Source organism: Procambarus clarkii, chromosome 80, assembly GCF_040958095.1.
Source record: "Procambarus clarkii isolate CNS0578487 chromosome 80, FALCON_Pclarkii_2.0, whole genome shotgun sequence".
In the NCBI taxonomy this organism is placed as follows: domain Eukaryota; kingdom Metazoa; phylum Arthropoda; class Malacostraca; order Decapoda; family Cambaridae; genus Procambarus; species Procambarus clarkii.
This window is the reverse complement of record NC_091229.1, coordinates 17,341,740-17,349,360: the sequence shown is the minus strand read 5'-3', so window position 1 is coordinate 17,349,360 and position 7,621 is coordinate 17,341,740. Positions and strand designations below refer to the sequence as shown.

At 44.7% G+C, this 7,621-nt stretch overlaps 1 protein-coding gene across 2 annotated transcripts in view; it reads right to left on the bottom strand.

Moving 5' to 3' along the window:
- Nucleotides 1-7,621, bottom strand: part of LOC138357779 (probable G-protein coupled receptor No18) — an 82,343-nt gene that overhangs the window by 73,566 nt on the left and 1,156 nt on the right. The window lies entirely within an intron of this gene.

The following is a 7,621-nucleotide window of genomic DNA, read 5'->3' as shown; positions in this document are numbered from 1 at the left end:
TTAGGCAAGATAGAGAGGGCTGGGCAGACTGTATATATTGGATTGCCAGAAAACATTAGACACAGTACCACACAAGAGACTAGTGCACAAGCTGGAGATGCAGGCAGGAGTGAAAGTAAAGGTACTCCACTGGATAAGGGAGTACCTAAGTAACAAAAGACAGCGAGTCACTGTGAGGGGCGAGGTCTCGGAGTGGCGAGGCGTCACCAGTGGAGTCCAGCAGGGTTCAGTCCTTGGACCTATACTGTTTCTGATATATGTAAATGATCTCCCAGAGGGTATAGAATCGTTCCTCTCATTGTTTGCTGATGTTGCAAAAATTATGAGGAGGATTAAGACAGAAGAAGATAGTATAAGGCTACAAGATGACCTAGACAAACTAAAGGAATGGTCTAATAAATGACTACTAAAGTTCAACTCAAGTAAATGTAAGGTAATGAAACTAGGGGTAAGAAATAGGCCAGACACTGGATACCGAATGGGAGATGAGGTCCTTCACGAAACAGACAGAGAAAAAGATCTAGAAGTTGATATCACGCTAAACCTGTCTCCTGAAGCCCACATCAAAAGAATAACATCTGCGGCGTATGCGAGGCTGGCTAACATTAGAACAGCGTTCAGGAACCTGTGTAAGGAATCATTCAGAACCTTGTACACCACATATGTAAGACCAATCCTGGAGTATGCGGCCCCAGCATGGAGCCCGTACCTTGTCAAGCACAAGATGAAGCTGGAAAAGTCCAAAGGTAGGCCACTAGACTAGTCCAAGAACTAAGAGGCATGAGTTACGAGGAAAGGCTGCGGGAAATGCACTGTACGACACTGGAAGACAGAAGAGTAAGGGGAGACAAGATCACAACCTACAAAATCCTCAGGGGAATCGACCGAGTAAACAAGAATAAACTATTCAAAACGGGTGGTACGCGAGCAAGGGGACACAGGTGGAACTGAGTACCCACATGAGCCACAGAGACGTTAGAAGGAACTTTTTCAGTGTCAGAGTAGTTAACGGATGGAATACATTAGGCAGTGATGTGGTGGAGGCTGACTCCATACACAGTTTATAATGTAGATATGATAGAGCCCAGTAGGCTCAGGAACCTGTACACCTGTTGATTGACAGGTGAGAGGCGGGACCAAAGAGCCAGAGCTCAACCCCCGCAAGCACAATTAGGTGAGTACACACACACACACACACACACACACACACACACACACACACACACACACACACACACACAACAGTTAAGCAGACCTCCCACATCAGATGCTGAGGTCCGCGGACCGCAGATCCCGTCAAAGGTCAATATGCATTTCTAAAGTGATTTTATTGCACGTGACGGCCCCCAGGTGGCGCACACAGATGGCTCAAGGACACGTTGTCAGGTGAGAGGGAGCCAGGTGGCGCAGGTGGTGATAGTGAGAGGTGGCCAGCTGGGGGTAGAGATAGTGAGGGAGTGTGAGGTGAGAGATAGTGAGGGAGAGGGAGCCAACTAGCAGTCCTGGTCTTGATAACCATGGCATCAGATAGTGATATCGTGCTAATTACACCCAGGTCTTATCTACGAGCCTAGAAAAAGCCACTTGAAAAAAATTTCCAGGGGAGACATGATTACCACATACAATATCTTCATTGGGGTAATTCTCCCGGCAGATAAGAGCTAGACTATTTACAATGAGTGGCACTGTTCCTTCTCTCATTCTGCACCCCTGGATGTAAAACGGTTGTCGGATCGTGTTCTAGGGATTACATAGCAGGCAGTTACCCAAGAAGTTTCAGTTTTGCCCAAATGCCCAAATCCAGACACATGACTTGGGCATATTTCTGTGTGTTTACTAGTTGTGTTTTTTACGGGGGTAGAGCTTTGCTCTTTCGGCCCGCCTCTCAACTGTCAATCAACTGTTTACTAACTACTTTTTTTTTTTTTTCCACACCACACACACACACACACACACCAGGAAGCAGCCCGTGACAGCTGACTAACTCCCAGGTACCTATTTACTGCTAGGTAACAGGGGCATTCAGGGTGAAAGAAACTTTGCCCATTTGTTTCTGCCTCGTGCGGGAATCGAACCCGCGCCACAGAATTACGAATCCTGCGCGCTATCCACCAGGCTACGAGGCCCCTATGTGTGTGGCTGTGTCCATGTGTCCATGTGTCCACGTGTCTTGACCTGTGTGTCCATGTGTTTATATGTGTCCGCGTGTGTTCAGGTGTGTTACTATGTGTCTAGGTGTTTCACTGTTTGTCACATGGTTCCACATGTGTCTATGTGTCCTCGTTAGTGTCTGCATTGTCTCCATGTGTGTCCACATGTGTATGTGTCCTTATGAGTGTCTGCATTGTCTCCATGTGTCTATGTGTCCTCATGAGTGTCTGCATTGTCTCCATGTGTCTATGTGTCCTCATGAGTGTCTGCATTGTCTCCATGTGTCTATGTGTCCTCATGAGTGTCTGCATTGTCTCCATGTGTCTATGTGTCCTCATGAGTGTCTGCATTGCCTCCCTGTGTCCACATGTGTCTATGTGTGCTCATGAGTGTCCATATGTGTCTCCACGTGTCCTCATGTTTTCACATTAATAGGCAGTGCATTACAGTGTTAGCTGATTGCTATTCCAATCCTTATTCAAACTATTATCTATTATTCAAATTATTTTAAGAATTATTTCTTTCTGATAATTTCGGTTAGTCACGTTTGCTTCGTGTTGAGATGAACGGCAAGTTCTCTGTCCAGTTATATAGTAATACGAACCTTGCCTTTGTCTCTTAGATAGTGCTTGACATTTGAATATCATTATGTGGCATTACTCAAGCATTTACAAGGTGTTCTTGCCTATCTTGCATATATATATATATATATATATATATATATATATATATATATATATATATATATATGTGTGTGTGTGTGTGTGTGTGTGTGTGTGTGTGTGTGTGTGTGTGTGTGTGTGTGTGTGTGTGTGTATCACGAAAATAAACACGTGATTAAAAATGTGACAGTGTCAGACCACAGAGGAAAATTGAAACAGGAATTTCCTTAAGTACTTTCGTATATTAATACATCTTCAGCAGGAGTGTATTAATACTTCTTTTCCTTCTGAAGATGTATTAATATACGAAAGTACTTAAGGAAATTCCTGTTTCAATTTTCCTTCGTGGTCTGACAATGTCATATATATATATATATATATATATATATTATTAAATATGACCGAAAAAGTAAGATTAATAATTCTAACACGAATTTTCTCAATCTTTCGTACATTTCTTTTCACTGTTGGAGGTAATTAAAAAATCAATTCTCCAAAATTCATTTTTATTTCTAGTCTGACGCGACACTTGAGCGCGTTTCATAAAACTTATTACATTTTCAAAGACTTTACACATACACAACTGAATAGAACTTACATATCTCCGATTTGTTTATATCTACATTTGAGTGAGGTGGATGGGGTGAGGTGGTATTTAATAGGGTATTAATTTCATCAACACAAGACAGAACACGAAACAATGGGTATTGAAATGGAAGTGATTGTAGAAAGCCTATTGGTCCATATTTCTTGATGCTTCTATATTGGAGCGGAGTCTTGAGGTGGGTAGAATATAGTTGTGCAATAATTGGCTGTTGATTGCTGGTGTTGACTTCTTGATGTGTAGTGCCTCGCAAACGTCAAGCCGCCTGCTATCGCTGTATCTATCGATGATTTCTGTGTTGTTTACTAGGATTTCTCTGGCGATGGTTTGGTTGTGGGAAGAGATTATATGTTCCTTAATGGAGCCCTGTTGCTTATGCATCGTTAAACGCCTAGAAAGAGATGTTGTTGTCTTGCCTATATACTGGGTTTTTTGGAGCTTACAGTCCCCAAATGGGCATTTGAAGGCATAGACGACGTTGGTCTCTTTTAAAGCGTTCTGCTTTGTGTCTAGAGAGTTTCTCATGAGTAGGCTGGCAGTTTTTCTGGTTTTATAGTAAATCGTCAGTTGTATCCTCTGATTTTTGTCTGTAGAGATAACGTTTCTATTAACAATATCTTTCAGGACCCTTTCCTCCGTTTTATGAGCTGTGGAAAAGAAGTTCATGTAAAATAGTCTAATAGGGGGTATAGGTGTTGTGTTAGTTGTCTCTTCAGAGGTTGCATGGCGTTTCACTTTCCTTCTTATGATGTCTTCGACGAAACCATTGGAGAAGCCGTTGTTGACTAGGACCTGCCTTACCCTACAGAGTTCTTCGTCGACTTGCTTCCATTCTGAGCTGTGGCTGAGAGCGCGGTCGACATATGCGTTAACAACACTCCTCTTGTACCTGTCTGGGCAGTCACTGTTGGCATTTAGGCACATTCCTATGTTCGTTTCCTTAGTGTAGACTGCAGTGTGGAAACCTCCGCTGTTTTCCATGACTGTTACATCTAGAAAGGGCAGCTTCCCATCCTTTTCCATCTCGTAAGTGCAGGAGCTGAAGGAGGCATTTGAGCAGAGTTCCGTGCTGCGTTTCACTTACGAGATGGAAAAGGATGGGAAGCTGCCCTTTCTAGATGTAACAGTCATGGAAAAGAGCGGAGGTTTCCACACTGCAGTCTACACTAAGGAAACGAACATAGGAATGTGTCTAAATGCCAACAGCGACTGCCCAGACAGGTACAAGAGGAGTGTTGTTAACGCATATGTCGACCATGCTCTCAGCCACAGCTCAGAATGGAAGCAAGTCGACGAAGAACTCTGTAGGGTAAGGGAGGTCCTAGTCAACAACGGCTTCTCCAATGGTTTCGTCGAAGACATCATAAGAAGGAAAGTGAAACGCCATGCAACCTCTGAAGAGACAACTAATACAACACCTATACCCCCTATTAGACTATTTTACAGGAACTTCTTTTCCACAGCTCATAAAACGGAGGAAAGGGTCCTGAAAGATATTGTTAATAGAAACGTTATCCCTACAGACAAAAATCAGAGGATACAACTGACGATTTACGATAAAACCAGAAAAACGGCCAGCCTACTCATGAGAAACTCTCTAGACACAAAGCAGAACGCTTTAAAAGAGACCAACGTCGTCTATGCCTTCAAATGCCCACTTGGGGACTGTAAGCTCCAAAAAACCCAGTATATAGGCAAGACAACAACATCTCTTTCTAGGCGTTTAACGATGCATAAGCAACAGGGCTCCATTAAGGAACATATAATCTCTTCCCACAACCAAACCATCGCCAGAGAAATCCTAGTAAACAACACAGAAATCATCGATAGATACAGCGATAGCAGACGGCTTGACGTTTGCGAGGCACTGCACATTAAGAAGTCAACACCAGCAATCAACAGCCAATTAATGCACAACTATATTCTACCCACCTCAAGACTCCGCTCCAATATAGAAGCATCAAGAAATATGGACCAATAGGCTTTCTACAATCACTTCCATTTCAATACCCATTGTTTCGTGTTCTGTCTTGTGTTGATGAAATTAATACCCTATTAAATACCACCTCACCCCATCCACCTCACTCAAATGTAGATATAAACAAATCGGAGATATGTAAGTTCTATTCAGTTGTGTATGTGTAAAGTCTTTGAAAATGTAATAAGTTTTACGAAACGCGCTCAAGTGTCGCGTCAGACTAGAAATAAAAATGAATTTTGGAGAATTGATTTTTGAATTACCTCCAACAGTGAAAAGAAATGTACGAAAGATTGAGAAAATTCGTGTTAGAATTATTAATCTTACTTTTTCGGTCATATTTAATAATATATATATATATATATATATATATATATATATATATATATATATATATATATATATATATATATATATATATATATATATATATATATATATATATACCAGAAACCTCGAAACTTGTCTGTGTATATCTCGTCTTGAAACGTCATTTGTTTGAATAAATCCACAAGGGCCGTGATGAGGATTCGAACTTACGTCCGGGATGATCCCACACGCTGCCTTAGTCGACTGCGTCATTTGTTTCTTAGTTACTTGACTATCATTGGCTTTAACGATTGTACTAAGCAATCACGTAACCTGATTGCTTAGTGCAGTTGAGGAGAAATGGAGGGGGTGGAACAAGCCAGAGGGGGGGGGGGGCAAGGGGAGGGGAGGGGGGCATTATGTGAAACCCCTGATTAGGCTTCAGTGGAAGCCTCGGGAACCCTAGAGGATTCAGTTGAATCCCAAGTTGTAATGATTGTTACCATGTCATAGTGTAGTGGTCTGAGGTGTATGTTTGGGAGTACCCAGGCACGTAGGTTCGAATCCTTCTCATGTCTCATTAATTTTCAGGTTAATAACTGATAGTATCATTGTATAATTTTAATAATAATAATAATAATGTCATTACTAATTATTATTTTTTTCGTGTTGGATTTTTATGTAACATTGTTCCAGATTGTTCATTGTTCAGCTAAACGAATTGTGGGGCCCATTGTGTGCCTCTGTAACTCTTTGTCACTACACAGGATGGGTATGGGGTTCACAACCACCCACAGGATGGGTATGGGGTCCACTACCACCCACAGGATGGGTATGGGGTCCACTACCACCCACAGGATGGGTATGGGGTCCACTACCACCCACAGGATGGGTATGGGGTCCACTACCACCCACAGGATGGGTATGGGGTCCACTACCACCCACAGGATGGGTATGGGGTTCACAACCACCCACAGGATGGGTATGGGGTCCACCACCACCCACAGGATGGGTATGGGGTCCACCACCACCCACAGGATGAGTATGGGGTCCACTACCACCCACAGGATGGGTATGGGGTCCACTACCACCCACAGGATGGGTATGGGGTCCACTACCACCCACAGGATGGGTATGGGGTCCACTACCACCCACAGGATGGGTATGGGGTCCACTACCACCCACAGGATGGGTATGGGGTCCACCACCACCCACAGGATGGGTATGGGGTCCACTACCACCCACAGGATGGGTATGGGGTCCACTACCGTCCACAGGATGGGTATGGGGTCCACTACCGCCCACAGGATGGGTATGGGGTCCACTACCGCCCACAGGATGGGTATGGGGTCCACTACCGCCCACAGGATGGGTATGGGGTCCACTACCGCCCACAGGACGTGTATAGTGTCCACCACCACCCACAGGATGGGTATGGGGTCCACTACCGCCCACAGGATGGGTATGGGGTCCACCACCACCCACAGGATGGGTATGGGGTCCACTACCACCCACAGGATGGGTATGGGGTCCACTACCACCCACAGGATGGGTATGGGGTCCACTACCACCCACAGGATGGGTATGGGGTCCACCACCACCCACAGGATGGGTATGGGGTCCACTACCACCCACAGGATGGGTATGGGGTCCACCACCACCCACAGGACGGGTATACAGCCCACCACCACCCACAGGACGGGTATACAGCCCACCACCACTCACAGGACGGGTATACAGCCCACCACCACCCACAGGATGGGTATGGGGTCCACCACCACCCACAGGACGGGTATACAGCCCACCACCACCCACAGGACGGGTATACAGCCCACCACCACTCACAGGACGGGTATACAGCCCACCACCACCCACAGGATGGGTATGGGGTCCACCACCACCCACAGGACGGGTATA